The sequence below is a fragment of the Amblyomma mixtum genome, chromosome 1, assembly GCF_055824585.1.
Source record: "Amblyomma mixtum isolate Tamu chromosome 1, ASM5582458v1, whole genome shotgun sequence".
Lineage (NCBI taxonomy): Eukaryota > Metazoa > Arthropoda > Arachnida > Ixodida > Ixodidae > Amblyomma > Amblyomma mixtum.
In genome coordinates this window covers 66389810-66409366 of record NC_143012.1, presented here as the reverse complement: position 1 = coordinate 66409366, position 19557 = coordinate 66389810, and the positions used below count along the sequence as shown (strand labels likewise).

Here is a 19557-nt window from a genome sequence, read left to right as displayed (position 1 = left end):
AGTCCTCTCGGGTGGTGTTTGAGATGGGGGATAGGAATGGGTTCTGCTAGCAGGCCCACATCATGTGGTAGGTGTCAGACACCTCCCCACACTGTGAGCACCACCCGTCGAATCGAGGATCGAAATGCGAGGATCGCCAAATGAGGATCGAAACGAGCAGGCGCAGGAGTACCAGCTCGTCGGCCTTTCCCAGGCCTTTGCACGGGGTGGGAAGAGTTTGGTGCGTGGATTTGTAATAACCGCATATTTCCTTAAATGTGTAAACCAGACTAAAATCGGAGTTCTGGTCGGCGTCAGGTCCGTGGGTAATGCCTGGAGAGAGAGCACGCGGGCGGCGGCGTTGGCTGCCTCGTTTCCGAGGAGGCCTTCGTGACCTCGAGCCCAAACGAGATCGATGTGCGGGATTCGAGTCTCGGCGGCAGTTGCGGTAGATGGGATAAGCCAGGGGAGTAGCCCATCCTTGCTGGACGTTTCGACGAGCCGCTCGCGAATCGGTGATTATGTATTAGGAGGAAGTGTCGGAGGCTGCCAAAGCGATGGCAACTTCTTCTGCGTGAATTGCTGACTGGGCCTTGCAAGTAAGGGCGTCTACTGTTTTGCCCTCGTTGACTACCGCAGCCGTGTACCATCCCCTGGGATCCGGGCCGGAGGCGTCAACTCAGAAGACTCCTGGTTTGCCCCCGAAAGCGCGGTCCAAGGCTTCCGCCCGCGCCAGGCGCCTGCCATTATGGTCCTCTTTGGACATGTTGGTGGGAAGAGGCCGCACTTGGAGGGCGCGTCTCCAGTGTAGGGGAAGGCGGCACCTCTCCTCTGTGAATTGGGTGTGCTGGATGTGAAGTCGGGCTAGAAGGCGGCGACCCGGCCCTGTCTTTGTCAGACGAGTGTATTGGTTGTTGAGGTGGGCCACCACCCCAGTGCCATAGAGGTAGAGACTCTGAAGAACCAACCTCGATGACGTGATCACCGAGATGCACCTGACCGGTTATCGAAATCATTACGTCATGTGTCATGTCACCAAACCCCCCCCCCCCCCATCGGGAAGCCTAATAATAATACTATTTATTATTGCGTTAGTATTCGATTGGCCTGTGTAAGCGAAAATGGCGACCGTCGTCTCTCCCAGAGTATTAGAAATCTCTACGACAATTTGTGAGTCTCCATCAAAGAGAATCTTTGGGAAAGAGAAAAGATTCTTCGCGAAAGAGAAGTATGGGACGCACGGTAATATTTTGCGAAAATAAAGACTTCAAATATTCATATCTTGTTCGCTGCATATAGTAAGGCAGCAGAAACATGAAAGGGAACTTTGAACAAAAGAACAAATTTTGTCGTTACTTCTGCACTAAAGCTGAAAGTGTTTCGTGGGTATTATCGGTCCAGAGGAAAACTATAACAAAAAGAAATCTGTGTTTTTTTACTATTACTTTCGAAGTAATCATCAGTTGAATGTGGAGAACGTGCTGACTTTCTTATTGCATATAGCTGTTTATATTGTAAAAATATGGTGCTCGGCCCTTCAGCGGTTTATTTACATGTTGGTGGGTCATCGCTAATTATCAAAAACCTGTGCGTCATGCGCGAATGCCCTGATGGAAGCCTATACAGTATAACCTCATTGACTCGCTTCCTTTGACTGACACACTTCCATTTATTTAGCTTTATATTGTTCTCTGGGTTCATAACATACACTTTCAGTTTAGAAAGGCCAGTGTATGTAGACAGTCTTCTTCCTTCTTCTCGAAAGCACATCTGCCACGTCACTTCCTGCTATATGACTGGGCACATTCGGAACCTTGAGTACAATGGCCTCGACAACCATGTGATTTTCAACCACCTCTCCTGGCAGCCCTGGCCACTAGAAATGGCTTTCCTGTCTTTTTTTTTTGCACCTTGAGTGATGCCATTTGATTGGGTACTAGCAGGTTTTGTTTGGTTCATGCGGGTTTAACGTCCCAAAGCGACTGAGGCTATGAGCGACACCGCAGTATGAACGTGGAAGAACATACCGGAAGAAAAGCAGTGTACCGTTTCCAGGTAGAGTACAGGAAATGTCAAGATAGTTAATTTTTCTCCATTAAATTCCATTTAAATACTGGGCTAAATTGTCTTGTTTTAAAGGAGATACCTATAGTTCGTTTAAAATAGTGGCTTCCATGAGAAACGTGAAAATACTTGAAAAATTAACAAGCGCTTCAAAGAGAGGGACTTTAATTATCACCTAATATCAACATGGGGTCCAATGGGATGTATTCAATACCATGAACAGCAGTTTGCCAATATTCCTCAAGAGCAAAATATACAGCAGCTGTATCTTACCCGTACTCACCTATGGGGCAGAAACGTGGAGGCTAACAAAGAGGGCGCAGCTTAAGTTAAGAACAACGCAGCGAGCGATGGCAGGAAAAATGACAGGTGTAGCGTTAAAGGGGTGCTGAAAGGTTTCCCAGAAAAATTGAGTTGAGAGATACACTTTACAGTTTTCCACCCTCGTAATTCGAATTTCTCGTCGAAATTAGGCAAAGGAAAGCGCAAACCTATTTTATTTTGGCGAGAAGTGCAGCAGCAGCCTCGGGCGAGCTCGCGCGCCTCGTTGCCGCCTGTGATTGGTTGGGCGCGTCGTGACGTCAACAATGGCGCTGGCTCGGTCGGCTCAGCCGCCGCCGCTGCACATGAACCGCGGCGCTTGGCGGTTCGAGGTTGTTATTTTGCTTCTACGACGATGGAACACATCGAAGATTACCCGGAGTATCTTGGCTTCATCCCCTACATGTTAGAACCGATTGCAAAGAGCAAACCTCTCCAAGAAAGAAACGATGCTGGCGCAAGATGTGATTTTGACTCGAACGAAAGCGAAGTGTCAGCATCTCCATGTGTTGGAAATGACTTTGGTAAGTATACTTTTCTTGCCAAACTACTTTCAGAGATACAATAGATGAATTTTGAGGCGAGCAAATGCAGTATAGCACTGTCCGACGCAATTTTCCTAATACAATGTAAGCGGGATGCGATCGTCGGCATTTTTGTCTTGCTGCTTGTCAGTGCTGCCGCAAATCTGCTTGTAATCCACAAAGATCCTTGGCATGCGCAAGAAGTTATCAGGCTAGCACGCAAATTTTATGCTTGCACCACTTCATAGTAGCTGCATGCCGGCTCGATTCATAACATAAGTTCGCAGCGCTTTGCGACAGAACTCGTCTAGGTGACAAACGTGCGCCTTCCGTTTTGCGTACCAAGATGGGAGCTAGCAGTAAATTAAAATCCTTGTTTATGCGAATTGGTTCATGTTACAAGTCCTTGTAAGAATACTTTCATCCGCTTGCGCCGCCTTTATCGTGCTTGTTCTCAGATCTAGCGGCCAGGGATTTTTTCACTAACTAGATGGACTCGTGCTGCAACCGAGCAGGACGAATCGCAAGGCTGGCTGTAGCACACTTGGCGCACAATTATATAATAATATTATTAATTTATGAAGCCATGCGGTAGTCGGCAATTCTTTACGACTACAGCGTTATTAGAAATGTATTCCTGGCAGTTGAGTGATGTCATTGTAAACATTCTTCTTCCAAAACAGGTGTTCCTCCGTCCGCTGCATTCCTGAGGGGAATGATGAAGACTGCTGATGCTGCCAGGAATTAATAAAATTATCAGAAAACAGACGGTATTTCACCGGGTTTCAGTTGAGGTGACTGTTGACAGGCGCAGTGAATGCATTTTCGACAGGCTCTGGTGATAGTTCTAATCACGAAAGTGGCCAGAGCATGGCACTGTTGCCTTTGACGGCTTGAAATCCCTTCGCTTCACAGCAGCGACTCACTTCGCGGAGAGCTTCTTTTTTTGAGGGAAATAATGAAAGACCACAACGTCGCGGCCACGGATGTTCGTGCAGCCGAGGGCTGCGCAGAACGCCGGCATGATGGGTCCACCGCTTCATTCGATGCTGCACACCTTTCTGTACCACACTAAAAACATAAAAACGCACAAATAAAGAAACACACGGCAGCTAGAAGGAGCTTATGATGGCACGCACGCAGAAACAGGCACGGCCGCGGAGGCTGTGAAGCGACGGATCACCGGTGTTTACCTCTCCACTCCGCGGTTTCCGGTTTTGGCTCGCATCGTCAGGGTCATCAGCAGCGCTCGGCGGACCGCGAGGCGTGTTTCCGTTTGCTAGCCGCTACAGACAAACGCAATGTTGCCCACACCAACGCGCGCGCGGAGGACCTGTTGCCATGACAACTATGAACACGCCAATGTTGCCTACGCCAACGCGCGCGCGGAGCAGCTGTTGCTACGACAACTCAGGCAAGAAAATGCGACGCTGGTAATTGCAAATGGCGGCGCCCTGCCGCCTTCCGGTTTTCGTGCCTTTAGGATAACAAGTTGTCCAGCTTTTCGACAACGCAGGTAAATTTATTTAACGCCGGTGAGGCGGTGATTATCAGGAGCGACGATGTGTGCCGTTTGGGCAAGCTTAGGGCGTATCGATGCCCACCAGTTCGGAAGCAACGATGTCTGCCGCTTGCGGTGACCATCACAGTGCCGTTTGGACAAGCTTAATTCAAGGTGAGTAATTTATTCGCTTTCATGCTTTTCGATGGCAGCTTGTCGTGCTTTTCGATAACGCAGGTAATCTATTTTATGCCGGTGAGTAATTTTACACGCCATTTGAGAAGCAACGATGTCTGCCGCTTGGGATAAGTTTAATGCAGGAAAATAAAACCATATTCATTTTATATTTCTCTCTTCAAGTGTAACATTTTACTCTCACATCTATTTTTCCACTTGCTCAACATTGTACAGTTGTTATAGTTGAGGAACTCGGACTTGAATAAGTAGCATTTTTGACCACGGTGACTGCATGAAATACATGACTAACTTTACGAACTTTACGCATGATTTTACAAATGTGTGAAATTATGACTTTGTGAGCCGCATATAGAGATATGTTTTTTTTAGTGCTTCTTTTGTTGTGCATCTTGTCACCTCTGTCACAAAATCGTCCTTCATTCTGTGAACAAATATATGGCCGAAATGAACTAAACATCTTATTTTAAAAGGGGAGATTTGGTATAAAAAAAAATTGTGTAATTAGTTTGCGGTGCCCCACATTTAATCTCCTTCAAGGTAACGCCCATTTGATCCAATGCTCTGCTGTGAAATTTGTTTTTCACTTTTTTGAACCAGTCCAGAAATTCTTGTGAGAAGTGGGGTCTTTCAGTGGCTGCACCTTTTTTTCTCTCTACCTCTTTCACGACCACAGAATAGTTTACCCTGTGGACTTTCTTCTTTCAGGGAACAGAAAGAAGTTGTGAAGAACAAGGTGATGTGAATGGTAGAGGTAAATATTCTAGGTAATGCTGTTTTTGGCTCACACACAGGCAGCTTTGTGTGCTGGTGTGTTGTCGGGGTGAAGCCACTATTGTCCACTTCCCACAACTTGGGCTATTTTCATCTTGTTCAGTCATGCAAATGTTTTAGAATCTTCTGGTATTTTCGAGTTTTTTTTTTTTTGATATGCTGAAGTTTGTCCGGCAAACGCTAATTATGGCTGAGGAATTTGAATTTAAAAATTTCCCCGCCCCATGAGTCACACCATAGCCTCCTTTATACTCTATGGTCACACTCATGATATCCGAACTGAGAAGGTCGGGTTACCGCTGTTTTGAAGTGAATGGCAGTGTTGCATAGCCTTTGCAATCCACACCCAAAAATTTGGTGCTTACGCACGCAGTTTACTTGCAAAATCAGCTGGTGATGACAACACCTGTAGTTCGACTTTTGGTGTTTTTCATCTTATTAAAGCTCAGTTTTTGGCGAGAGCAGTTCCTTTGTCATTAAAATATCATAGTCTGTCGAAAAGCAGGTCAACTTTAATTTATCCTCAGTGTCCTTTTAATTTTTGTCTGATTTATGGGGTTTAACGTCCCAAAGCGACTTAAGCTGTGAGGGATGCTGTAATAGAGGGTTCCAGATAATATTGACTACCTGGGGTTCCTTTAAGTGCACTGACATCACACAGAACATGGGTCTGTAGCATTTCACCACCATCGAAATGCGACTGCCACTGCCAAGATCCAACTGGCGTCTTTCGGGTCAGAAGCCGAGCACCATAACCAATGAGCCATAGCGGCGGCTTCCCTTTTAAGATCAGTTGGTTGTCCAGTGATAACTGAAGCTTAAGTTGTGTGTAGTTATGCAGCTTTCTTTAAAATTACTTTAAAAAGTGCACTTTCTCTTTAAATAATTTACTATTAACATGAAGTTCACGATTGCTATGCATTGAGAGAGCAATAAAACCTGCTCATAACTGCACGTTGTACAAAGATTGCTTTTAGATATCCAGTCTAAAGCTGTGTAAGTGAGGTTGTGTAATGATTAATAATAAGCTTGTCCATCTAAAAACAGATCTTTCGTATGTGCAATTTCATATTCCAGACAGCTGTGGTGTACAAAGTTGCTGAATGGCAAACACTGAAATATACACCTCATTAGTGTTGCACCCAGCTGCAGTGTATGTTGACTCGGGATAGATTGCTCGAAATGTAGATGCATGAAACTATATCTCAAGGGAATTTAGTGAGGAAATCACTGCCAGTCCTCAACAATTAAAACGGTCATACACATAGTGTAACACTGGACAAACTTGCAAAGGCTCTTAGTCCCATTTTGAGCTCTGCTAATTTTGCTAGCAATTCTACATACACGAAATTATATGCATTTAAAAAAAAAGAAGAGGCCAGGCGCGGTGTCAATGAGGTCATTAATTGCTTCATTCTTACTGAAGTGGCCGCTTGTGCTGCCAGCTTAGCTTTCTCCCACTGTTACGAATTGCAAACATGCTCCTGACAGAAGATGGCACATTTTGTAGGTGCCAATCTGTGTCATATATTGCACAGGTAGTGTACCTTATTACATAGATAAGCTTCATGCAGTTACTATCATCTGAACTGCATGAAAAGGTTGATGAATTATGAACAAGGTCCTAACATGGTTAAACAAGGATAAAGGGAGGTCGCAGTGAATGTCATACTGTCACTCACTTTGGAAATGACACCTAGTTTTAGTTGCATGTTGTCTTCTCTGTAGTGAAGCACACAATATTAGAATACATGGATCACCACATGGTATTTAGCTACAACTGCTAAATAATTTGAAATTCAATTTATTTTCTTGTGCTGTTTCTGAACAGTTTAGATAGCCAGACAATCACTGTGACATCAAAGGTCAATATAGGTCACTGCTTCTTCATTTGTAGTCACTATCGCTCTTGAGACAGGCTGGTTTTAGCATTGCACTTAATGGAAACAAAGAAGGAGCAATTATATTGCAGTTTTTTTTTATGCTGCATGTGGCATACGCAGACCTTTGATGTCACAACCATCCCATCTCCTGGCCACTGGAACTGAAAGAGCACCAAGGTGAAATTCGATTGTAAATTATTTAGCAGTCCTGGCATACACGGGGTGATCCATATATACTAATATCTTAAGGCATCGTTTCAAACAAGAAAACATGCAAGAAAATATTTAGTGGCTATATATTCCTTTAAAAAAAAACTGCGTGAAAAAGCAAGGAGGAAGGAAGGAGGAGAAATGAGAACTACACACACACACACACACACACACACCATTTGAAGAGCAAGGAAGAGAGGAAGCAAGTGTGTTCTGTGCATTACGTGCATTACGTTTCCCACAACGTCAAGAAAGTTGCAGGCAGGTAACGAGTAAGCCTGTTTTTGATGCCATTTATGCAAGGAGGTCCAATTTTTGTGAACTTTGGCAATACATGAATGTTCTGTCTTGTCAAGCTTACAGTGGTGTTTCTACGTCGTTTTTGAATCATAACTGCTTCATGGTGCTTTTCCAAATACACATACTGACTATAAATATGAGAAAAAAGTAGAGATGGTACAAAGACAACAGCGGCATTCTTTAAAGAACAAAAATGAACAAAGATACTGTACCATTTTCACTGTGGTCTCAGGCTCGCCTATCGACTTTTCGAGCTACAACAGCATCTTTGGAGTGAAGATTCATCTAGGACCACTGTTTATTTCCACAAATGAGACCACTGCCACTGGGAACAGTGAATTGCAAAAGTCACAAAGGAATGATTTCAAAGCATATTAGGAAAAATAAATCTGTTACAAGAAAAAACGCACTGACATCAGTGGCAAATACGTTGAAAATGTTTGCATGAATACACTCTTTTGGTACAACCCTTGTCTTTCGTTCCATCAGCTAAAGGCCAAAAATTCTAGACCTCTTCTCGTAAGCTTGCTGAGGTGTACCCAAGGTTGACCAAAAGATTAATAGCTGAAAGAGTTAAAAAAAAAGACATCAGCACAAACACAATATGCCTCACGGCCATCATCGAGGACCTGTATTCCAACTTGCGGCTCATTCAAAAACATCCCATTCAGTAATACATGCTGGGGGGGCTAGTTGGTGCATGGTTTTGAAAACAGACGTGCAAAACAGACAATGCAGGAGGAAGACAGACGAAACAAGTGCAACTGTTTATTCACCTAGGGAGCGAGTGAATATATAGGCAAAACCAGAGAGGGACCCACACATGCGCACAAGTAGAAACAAAAATAACAAAAGGCTCAAGGAAAAAAATGTGTCTCAGCACATATCTAAAAAGACACCTTCTTTTTTGTAAATTGTAAGACAGGGCGTGCTTACATGGGCTGTGGTGTCTCAAAAAAAATGTGTCTCAGCACATATCTAAAAAGACACCTTCTTTTTTGTAAATTGTAAGACAGGGCGTGCTTACATGGGCTGTGGTGTCTTTGCCCCTGCGTAGAATTTTTGTTTCCTTCAGCTTCGCCTGAAATTTTTTCTCTTTTTCCCCGCAGGCTTCACAATTACGTGGTAAGAGAGTACCCGAGCCTTTCTTTAACGCGCGATTATGGTCAGCAAGGCAATCATTAATTAATACATCAGCCCGTTTGGCCAATGTAAGATTTCCCACACGTTGGCGGGATCTGATAAACTATGCCCACTGCACATTTTACAAGCGGCATCACATGCTTTTTCTGGCATTCAGCTTTTTTCAGTTTGTTGGGATCCATTTTGCCACACAAGGAGAACAGCTTCTTGCGGGTGGAAAAAACTACAGGAACATTAAACTTTCTCTCAACATGTTTCAGATTGTGTGCCATCTTATGAATATAAGCAATTATCACAAGTTTCTGTTTGGTAACATCGTTTTTTGCACTGTTATTGCACTTACTTTTTCACCTTTTTCAGTAATGCTTCGGCTTATCAGCAAAGTAGGATAGCCAGCTTGCTGAAGCCTGCTCTTGCCTTTTATTCACTCGCTTAAGTGGATAAACAGTTGCAAAGTTGCGCGTGTTTCGCCTGTCTTTCTCCTGTGTTGTCTGTTTTGCGCATCATCTTTTTTCAAAATTCCATTCGGTGACAACTGATTGGCCCAAATGGCGGAAGTGAATGCACATCTGCTTCTGGCATTTTGGCCAATCAGGTATCGCTGAAAGGGATGTTTTCAAAGGGGACACACATTGGAATGCAGGCCGAGATTCGCCTACCATGTGGGAGTATGCCCATTTGGCAATGCACTGTAGTAAGTGCAAGAAGCATGGCTGCTGCCCTGTCCTTGAAAACACAGTGTTCTTTGCAAAGGCAAGAGGTAACACTGAAAGGAAGGTAACTGAGGCTTTCATATCGCCAAGAATGCCGACAAAAGTATATGAGCACGCCGTCTATCTTCTGCATGATTATCATCATCAGCCTGACTGTGCGTAATGCAAGGCAAAGGCCTCTCCCATGTCTCTCCAATTAAGTGTCCCTCGTCAGCTGCGGCTTCTTTATCCCCGTAAACTTCTTAATCTCATTTGCCCACCTAACTTTCCACCGCCTCCTGCTATGCTTGCCTTCTCTTGGGATCCACTCCGTTACCATTAAGGACCAGCGGTTATGTCGCCTTCACATTACATGCCCTGCCCAAGCCCATTCCTTCTTCATTTCGACTAAGATGTCATTAACTCACATTTGTTCCCTCACCCACTCTGCCCACCTCCATTACACCTATCATTTTCCTTTCCATAGCTCGCTGCGTTGTCCTTAACTTAAGCTGAACCCTTTTTGTGAGCCTCCACGTTTCTGCCCCATAGGTGAGTAATGGCAAGATACAGCTGTTGTATACTTTTCTCTTGAGGGATATTGGTAAACTGTCATTCATTATCTGAGAGAACCTGTCATATGTGCTCCACCCCAATCTTTTCCTTCTAGTTATTTCCCTGCCATAATACAGATCAGTGGTCACTACAGCCCTAAGTAGACATATTGCCCTACCAATTCTAGCATCTGCTACCAACTGCGAACTGCTGTTCCCTTGCGAGACAGTTCAACATTACTTTGGTTTTCTGCATGTTATATTTTAGGTAAGTCATTGATGATGTGCAATTCATCTCTTGAGTGACTTAGCAAGGCAATATCATCAGTGAATCGCAGATCATTAAGTCATTCTCCATTGACTCTTATCCCCAACTGTTCCCAATGCAGTCCTCTGAATGCCTCCTTTAAAGAGGCGACGCCAGCCTGAGCACTTCGAATGCCACCTCGACGTCGGCTACCTAGATGCCCCTGACTGGACCCATGCAACGCTTCATCAGCACCAAACCATGAGCACGAACGCCGAACGCTAGTTGCTGACTGGGTGTTCCCGGGTCGTGTGTATTGGTAGTCTTTGTGTTTTGTATTAGTTTTGTGTGCTAGTGTTTGTGTCATGTAGGGTGTATTAAATGTGCGTCTGTGGGAGTACACCTTTCACCTAGTCCATTCTTTCGGCCCGAGTGTTCTCGGGGGATCCGTGACATTGAAGCGATGTTGAAGCAAATCCTGGCCCGACTGAAAAACAAATGCTATTGGAATTGCTAGAAGGCCAGAGCAAGATTAATTTGACAATGTAGGGCTTGCAGGCATCTGAAAACATAATTGAGAACAAACTTTCCAATTTAACTGAGCATTCGTAATTGATGGTATTGAGAAACTGCTGTAGAGCCTAAATGTCTTAGCCACGAAGGTAAAAGACATAGAATCGGCAATATTGGAACTTCGGGAGCGGCTCAGTACAGTTAGGAACCTCTGTTTAGGAAACAGGCAGCAGAAATAACCTGGTCATTTACAGTATAAAAAAGCTAAGCGAGGAGATTAGTGACGACCTGGAAAAGGAAGTAATTGATGGTGTTTTTATGGAAAGGCTAGGGTTAACAGTGAGTGGTGTCAAAAGATGCCTCAGGATGAGTTAAAAGGAAACACACAAGACACAATCACTATTTTGAAACTCTTCGACTTGCGTGAAAAAATGTCAATATTACGATCATGCCATTAACTCAAACGCGGCCAAATCCTGTTCTGGTGAGGGAGTGCGTTGTCGGTTCTGGTCACCGGTTATGCAATTCTCCACCGGGTTAAAACAAAAAAACATGTTGATCGAATTTCACAACCAGGCCTGGTTGTGCAATTCGATCGACATGGTTTTTTGTTTTAACCCGGTGGAGAATTGCGTAACACCGAAATTCGAACCCGGTCATCTTGCACGTGAGGCAGATGCTCTACTGCTATGCTATCACTGCCTTCATTCACTGTATCTTTAAAATGCACGGTATAGTAAATATATGTTTTTGATACGGATACTCTGATTCTTTCATTTTTGGCAAGCGATACCTAATACCGATGCATAAAATAGTATAGAAGATGTATGTATCTTCAATACTGCCCATGCCTGTTGCTAGATGAAATGATGGTGATGCTATGCCATGAAACTATGGGTGAGCAAACGTTTAAAAAATTGTTATAGCGAATCATCATGCTATTCAATACTCTGAACGCCGTCAATAGTACACATTCAAAATTATGTGAAATGGTTCGAATATGCTCTTTTGTTCTCAAATAGTTTCTGTATAATGGGCATGAAGCTTGAATCAGGCACACCATAGTTTTCATAGTTTTCTTTGATGACCGTTTTAAAAACAGCGTTCACTACAACACCACACAGCATTTTGCTGGTACTGGTCTGCATGAGATAGAGGCTTCAGTTTCGTGACGGCATCCATTTGTGTGGTGGGATTCACAATGCTCACTCATGGCCCCCAAGATTGGGCGACTCAACAGTGTTCTGGCAGGTTTACCAAATGGCCCTGATCTCTGAGGCCATACTTATAGGTATTTCTTGCCTCTCATGTGTTTATCGACGCAGGGCGTTGGTGTATTTGCTGTTGCAATCAATAGTAAGTAGTTTTATCAAACATGGTAAATGGAAGGAAAAAGATTTTTGCTCGCCCTGGCATCTGCCATTGCTGCTGGAAGCATCTGAGCTGGGGCAGCTGAAATAAAGGATAGCAGGCAGTGTGTAGAAAGGAATTGAAAGAGGTGAGCGGAAAGTAGAAAGGACAGGGGAGAGGTACACTGGCAACTAATCTATTTACATATTAACATAATAACATATACACAAGTCGCACGCGCATGAAGGTCTTGCAGAGCATAGTGCAATCAATAGCAAATGTAATTTTTTCTATACATTGGACATGATAGTCAGAGTTTATATTCTTAGTGCTGCATAGTCCCTAGCTGAGGTCACCACTGCTGTTTTTTGACAGCTGTAGCTAAAAATTGATAAATTATAGCATAGCAGCGTGCTACAATGCCACCACTTTCGCTTCACTGTTTTACATCATACTTGTTTCATACAAATATTCGCTCAAGTGGTGAAACAGTGAATATTTGTAAAGTTATCCTATTCATATTCTATCCACTTTCCAGCTTTACTTCCGTATTTGATTCGGTTCTGAAAAATTGCTAACGCACACCCTTGCATAGAAAGCAGCTAGCAGTATTTTTTGTTTGGCAGTCTTCCAGCAACTCACTTATTGAACTATTCCTGATGCTCCTGTTATGAGCTTTTCATGAAAAGAGCTTTTGTTGAGTGCACCGAAATTGTCACTAGTGGCAGTCTGCGGAGGTCAAGGGACTGTGCCTGTCATTACACATTTTTAATTTCTAGGATATTACAGTTACAAGTGAAAGTTCGGCAAGTTGGTGCATTTTTGTTTTTGAGCATACTCAGCTGACTTACCGCAGAAGTCAAAAGAATAAGCAGTCAATGGTACACATGCTGAACTTGCTATGAGTTTGTTCTTTGCCTCTGTTTGGTTTATTGCGGTTTAACGCCCCAAAGCAACTCAGGCTATGAGGGGCGCCGTTCTTTGCCCCTGTATCAGCCTCTATTCAGTCTTCCGAAACTGAATGATATTTGAAAATTCTGCACTGCAGAGTACTGTCTGCACCTCTTCCAGCGTATGTAATAGGTGTACAAGAGCCCAATTTGCAAACTTGTTTGGGAAATCCAGCATTAGGGGCGTGCGAACAGCGTTATTTTGAAATTGAATCTAATACAAGCAGGCCAGCTTTGCGAATAAAACATGAATAATGTAGTTAAAAACCAAATCGAACAGGAATCAAACAGTGAAAGGACCGAATGAAATATGAATTGAATATATGTGCGATTATTTGCAGCTTTGAAGTTGCTTGTGCAGACTTATACGAATATTAGTGCAAAACAAATGTTTAAGTGAAACAAGGAATCACCAACGGCTACGCTATAAGTCATGAAATTGCAGCTGTAGCAATCGAAAGACGCAGCACCGATGTCCTCCAGGGGACATGCAACACGAAGTCTGTATGTTACCACTATGATCTTTAGGAAATTTGCATAGGGCATTTACCTTTTGCTACCGATGATGACAGCATACAAACTAATGCAATATCTCGGTTGATGAGAGGAACGACAGTTTAGGCCATGACCTCAGAGACTGGGCAAAACGGCAGTGTTTGCTAAACCAGGTTCAACTCTGCAGCATCGCACAATCTTGAAGGCGATATATGAGCATTATGAATGCCGTCTCACGAATTAACTGCGTCGTGGTGCTGGACCCTCCTTTCTGCACAGACGGATAGCTACAACATGTTGTGCAATGCCAGAACAGGTTCTGCTTGACGTGCTCTATTCGAACTTGCTTATGATTAGCAAACTTGAGAACAGATTCAGTTCATTCCAAATAATTTTAAACATACCAAATAAAATACCAGGATATTTGATTCGGTATTTAAAAATTTTCAGTATTCACAGAAGAGACCTACATGATGTTATAATCCTTTTTTTTTTTTGTTGTTGTACTATGCAATCTCCCCTTCATATTTTGTGTATATACAGGGCATCCTGTTTAATTCAATACAAATGGTCTATTAAACATTGCATGTATTCGCTATACACCACAGCTTTGGAAGTTGAATAATCTGACAGGCTGATGCCTCAGTCAAGTCAAATGTAAATAATAAATGCTTATCCATCTAACCCGTTCAGACTGGCTTTTTAAATCCTGCGTTTAGGTCAGATCTATAGGGAATAACATGGCACACCCTGTATACCGTGAGTATTCTGCCCAAACATATTCTTTAGTTAGTTAGTTAGTTATATTGATTTTAATGGCGCAAAAGCAACTGAGGCTATGATGCGCCAAACACAAGGTTGGAGTTTTTGTTAAAGGTGAAGCTTTCTATACTTAGAGTTTGTTTAAAATGCTGGCTTCCTTGAGAAACCTAAAAATACATGAGATGTCAACCAGTGCACGATCGCCTAAAAGTAACATGGGGTGTAATGGGAGTCTTTCCCTATAAAATGTTGTAAAATATTTCTTTCTTAGTTCTTCTAGTTTGACACATGAAATTAAAATGTGGTTCACTGTGAGTTCAGCACCACACATTTCACAGAGAGGTTTGTTTTGTTTGGTTAGCAGAAAGCTGTGCGTGAGGTGGGTGTGTCCAATGCGGAGCCGACATAAAATAACTTCGGTAAAACGTTCTTGATGCCTACATGATTGCCATTCCCCTAAAATGGGCTTCACAGAATGTAGTTTGTTGTTTACGTGCTCTTGCCATGCAGCCTGCCACTTATTTTTGAGTTTACTGTATATAAACTTTAAACAATCCCTGTGCGGTATGTTCACTTGCTTTATTTGGCCATTCCGGGCTTGTGTAGCGCATACATCTGCTTTCTCATTACCTACAATTCCAACATGGCTAGGAATCCAGCAGAATTTAATATTATGCTTTTGTTTTGTGATTTTAACTATGTTATGTATGATGTTTCCTATTATGGGTTCAGCTGCATTTCTGGAGTGCAGTGCTTTAAGCATACTCAGGGAATCAGTGTAAATGATGCTATTTTTGATATTCTCTCTTACTATTTTTTCTACAGCTACAAAGATGGCATAACACTCAGCAGTAAAAACCGATGCGCATTCTGGTAGTCGCATTATCTGTTTATTTTTTTCTTGGATTACTTCACTTCCAACGTGACTTTCTGTTTTTGAGCCATCGGTATAAAATTCAATGTAGGTCTCATACTTTTCTTGTAGTGCAAAGAATTCCTGTAATATGTACTCATTTGGCGTTTGCTTTTTATCTAAATGTGTCATTTTGAGGTCACATACTGAAGGCAGGCTGTACCATGGTGGTAAATATTCATTCCTTTGTGCAATATTCAGTAGGGCATCTAGTACTGTTAGCTCTTCGCATTTATCTTCAAAGCACAGTAGTAATGGTCTGATAGAATGTGGTTTGTTGATGAATAATCTTTTAGATGGGCACTTGGTGACAACTGGATGGCAGAGATGTTTCGGAAGAGAACGGATTTTTAAGACATATGAGCATCTAAGGGCAATTCTTCGATCCTCAAGAGCGGCTTCATTAGTTTCAACGTAAAGGCTAACTACTGGTGATGTTCTGTATGCTCGATAGGCGCAGACCAAGATTATGAATGGGGTCTAATCTTTTTAAGTAGGATGCTCTTGCCGAACCATATACTATGCACCCGTAGTCCAGCTTGGAGCGCACCAGAGAGCGATATATTTGTAAAAGGCTTGCTCTATCGGACCCCCACCGCTTCTGTGAGAGAACTTTTAAAATATTGAGGGCTTGAGAAGCTTTCTTTTTAAGGTTGTTAATGTGTGGTAGAAATGTGAGTTTCTTGTCAAAAGTTAGGCCTAAAAATTTGTGTTCTTGTTTAATTGGTAGTGCAGTGTGATTCAGATTGGGATCGACCTGTAGGCCTCGTCGCAATGAAAAAAGAACAGCTACTGTTTTTTGAGGAGAAAATTTGAACCCATTTCTGTCTGCCCAAGCACCTAGTTTATTTAGTGTGATTTGTATTTGTCTCTCACAGGTTGATATGATGGAGGATGTGCATGCTATTTGTAGGTCATCTACATAAACTGAATGCATTATGGACTTGGGTATTACTTTAGCTAAGGAATTCATTTTTACTATGAAGAGTGTCGTGCTTAGAATGCACCCCTGGGGTACGCCGTTCTCTTGGGTGAAAGTCATGGAGAGAGTTGCTCCTAGGCGGACTCGGAATGTGCGGTTAGCCAGGAAGTCGTTCAAGCAGTTCAACATCCTGCCGCGGATACCTAGCTCTGCTAGGTCACGGAGGATGCCGAACTTCCACGTAGTATCGTAGGCCTTCTCCAAGTCGAAGAAGACCCCAATACAGTGCTGCTTGTGGATGAACGCCTCCCGGATGGTGTTTTCTAGACGGACAAGGTGATCTGTGGTCGAGCATGCTTTTTTGAACCCACATTGCTGTGTATCTAATAGTTGCCGAGATTCAAGTATGAAGGTCAATCTAATGTTTATTACACTTTCGAAAGATTTAGCAATGCAGCTGGTGAGGGCTATTGGTCTGTAACTGCTAGGACTTTTTGGTGGTTTTCCGGGTTTGAGAAAAGGTATTATGACTGCTTTTTTCCACTCGTCAGGTATATTTCCAGTTATCCAGATTTTATTAAAGAATTTTAACAGTGCCTCTACAGCAGCCTCGGAGAGGTGGGCAAGCATAGCACAGTGCACGTTGTCTGGTCCTGGTGCTGTCTTTTTTCCAGAAGATAATACCTTATTTAATTCTTGCAGTGTGAGAGGCTGGTTGTAATCTTCATGTATACCCGATCCGGATGGGAATTTTCGTTTTTCAGCTATTGCTTTGTGTTTCTGAAATGTGCTTGTGTAATTGGATGAGCTTGAGATCTCAGCAAAATGCTCGCCCAATATGTTGGCCTGTTCTTCTAAAGATGTTTGTGTCCCGGGTGCTGTCAAGAGAGGAAGTGTGAAAGGGATATGGTCACCAGTAAATTTACGAACTTTTTCCCACATTTTCTTTGATGTTATTGAACTATTTATTGAGGAGACTTATTTCTGCCAAGAGGTTTTCTTTAAAGATAACTGAAACAGTGCAGTGGCTTCTCACAGTATGTCCAAATGCTAATGGCAGCTACTAGAGTTTAGCGAGGCTGGAAATAAAAGCAGTGTTTTACCGTACCATAACAGATGCTGGCGCCACATTCTGCAACTCCTTTTTAAAAATTTATTTCTCACCAACAAAAAATACTTTTCTAGTTTTTTTTATATGTGAAACTAATTGAATGGGTTGACCATTTGGATTTTTTTTTTTGTCTAGCACAGTTGCCCACTTAGAGCTTTCTGGTCCACAATGTGGCCGTTTTCGGAGAAATCGATATACTTGTAATTAAATTACAGAACAACGCAAGGTTCAACTTTAATGCAAACAGTGCTATTTCAAGGTTTCAGGCAAAACTGCAAAAAAGTTTGCTTAAATTTAGACTCCAAGTTTAGTTCAAAAAATGTGGAAATCTTCACTTCCATTTTAAACCATGTTAAGCACTTCCATTTGAAACCAAAATGGCATCATCCACGGTTTATTTTTTGAGGCATGACAGGGCATCTCAATACCAGACTATATGCGGAGAGAAACTTTGCCGGCAGAACGGCTCCTGAACAATAATTTTCACAAAATGCCCACATGAAGGGGATTTCTTACACTTTGGAGCATGATATTTGGAGAAAATTTTTTTTTCTTCGAAAGGTCTCTACACTTCTGTTGGGACTGGTCTTAACTGGCATGAATTTCCTCACCCAAATCTACAATGTCAAAAATTTGGCGCATCTCCTTTCGCGTGGAATGACCCTCCTGTCCCCAAATTTTATTTTTGAAATAAACTGGGAAGTACTGTAAAAAAATTGTTTCGTGAACCTCGGCGGCTGTGAATTGTGACCAAACATTCAAGAAACGGGCAATTTTCTCTGTTAAGGTTTTCTGCCTAGATACTGCCTCCTGGAGCATACTTCTTCACAACAGTTTTATCTTTTTTGAGCACTTGTTTTGTTGCACTCCTAGGACCACAGCGGCAGGTCTAGGCAACCTTTGTTTTTCACATTTAAAAATTTTAAACTTCGTGTATGAAATTGTCTTCTAACTTGAATATGTCAACAAACACTGAATCTCAAAAATTCAAAACAAAAATTTGACCTTTGCAAAACAAAAAAAAATTACATGACTTCACCCTGCAAGAGCAATGAATGCTGAACTAGCCTTCTGCCACATTTTCTTAGCTTTGCAGCCTTTTCATAAGATTTAGGAAAAATATATATCAGAAAATAATTTTCTGCACATAAAACAGTGACATTTGATGAGTAAAATTATTTTTAAATTGCTAAAAAAAATTCATGTAGATACAGCTAGAAGGGTCAGGGTTCGGGCTAGTGGGTAGTCAACATGAGGATCCATAGCGCACAAAATTGAAGGGACACAACACAAGCTCTAGTCTCATTCGAAGTGTTGTGTCCCTTCAATTTTGTGCGCTATGGATCCTCATACTGCTAGAAATAAAGTAAATTTTGCTGAAAGCTGTGTCCCTTCAAACGGAGATGTGGTACAGACTGCTGGGCACATTACGTTGACTTGAAATCCTATCATTTACATCAAGTGCCGTACTGCTTGCTACTTTGCCTTTCTGACTGGTTCTCACATTTCCTTGTCAAGTGCGAGTGAACTTTTAAAATGAGCAAGGTGCCACCTCTTTTTGACACTAGAGCGGTACATGACCAGAAATGTAGTTTGAAGCAGCGGTCATATTCGTTGCAGTCACTAAACGGCGACACACTGGTTGGAAATATGCAGAAATCAAGCTTCTCGACACTTCAGCAGCCGACTGTGATGCACGAACACCTTTACTGTGAGGCTGTTTATTGGCATGGGTGCACTCCAGAAATGCCACCTTCTAGCCCTCTTAAATAGCCACTGTCTGCAAGTTACTGCATCTGTTCTACTATGGCCAAAATAAAGGTGACCCCCCTGCCATCATTGGTATCCTGAGAGTCTTCCTATACATTGCTCCCACTATAGTGGCAGTATTTATCGTGCTGTTCATCCTTTGATACAGGCACAGCAGTAGAAGATGCATACAAAGTTAGTGGGCTTCCTCATAACAGGAGCATTGAAAGGACTCTGAAAATGAGCACCGACACTTGTTTGGCTGGCTGCTGTTTACTTCAGAAAGTTTTGCATAATACCTTTTCTGTGAGCTCAACTAACTGCTCTACCATTTTTGCATTAGGAAGGCCATACATATCATGCAAAACCAGGTGGTGTTTTTTGGATACTGTATGGTTATACAGG

At 42.6% G+C, this 19557-nt stretch overlaps 2 long non-coding RNA genes across 3 annotated transcripts; both read left to right on the top strand.

The window, feature by feature from the left end:
- Positions 1-2611: 2611 nt before the first annotated feature.
- Positions 2612-3656, top strand: LOC149366577 (uncharacterized). The gene is made up of 2 exons (XR_016286210.1): positions 2612-2888; positions 3572-3656. It is a non-coding gene; the product is annotated as an uncharacterized LOC149366577 (long non-coding RNA).
- A 525-nt stretch (positions 3657-4181) lies between these two features.
- On the top strand, positions 4182-19199 carry LOC149366576 (uncharacterized). Of its 2 annotated transcripts, none has more exons than XR_016283959.1 (3): positions 4182-4563; positions 5293-5338; positions 19024-19199. It is a non-coding gene; the product is annotated as an uncharacterized LOC149366576 (long non-coding RNA). The 2 variants fall into 2 exon arrangements; XR_016283960.1 differs by lacking the exon at positions 19024-19199 and adding an exon at positions 10530-10777.
- Positions 19200-19557: the final 358 nt, after the last annotated feature.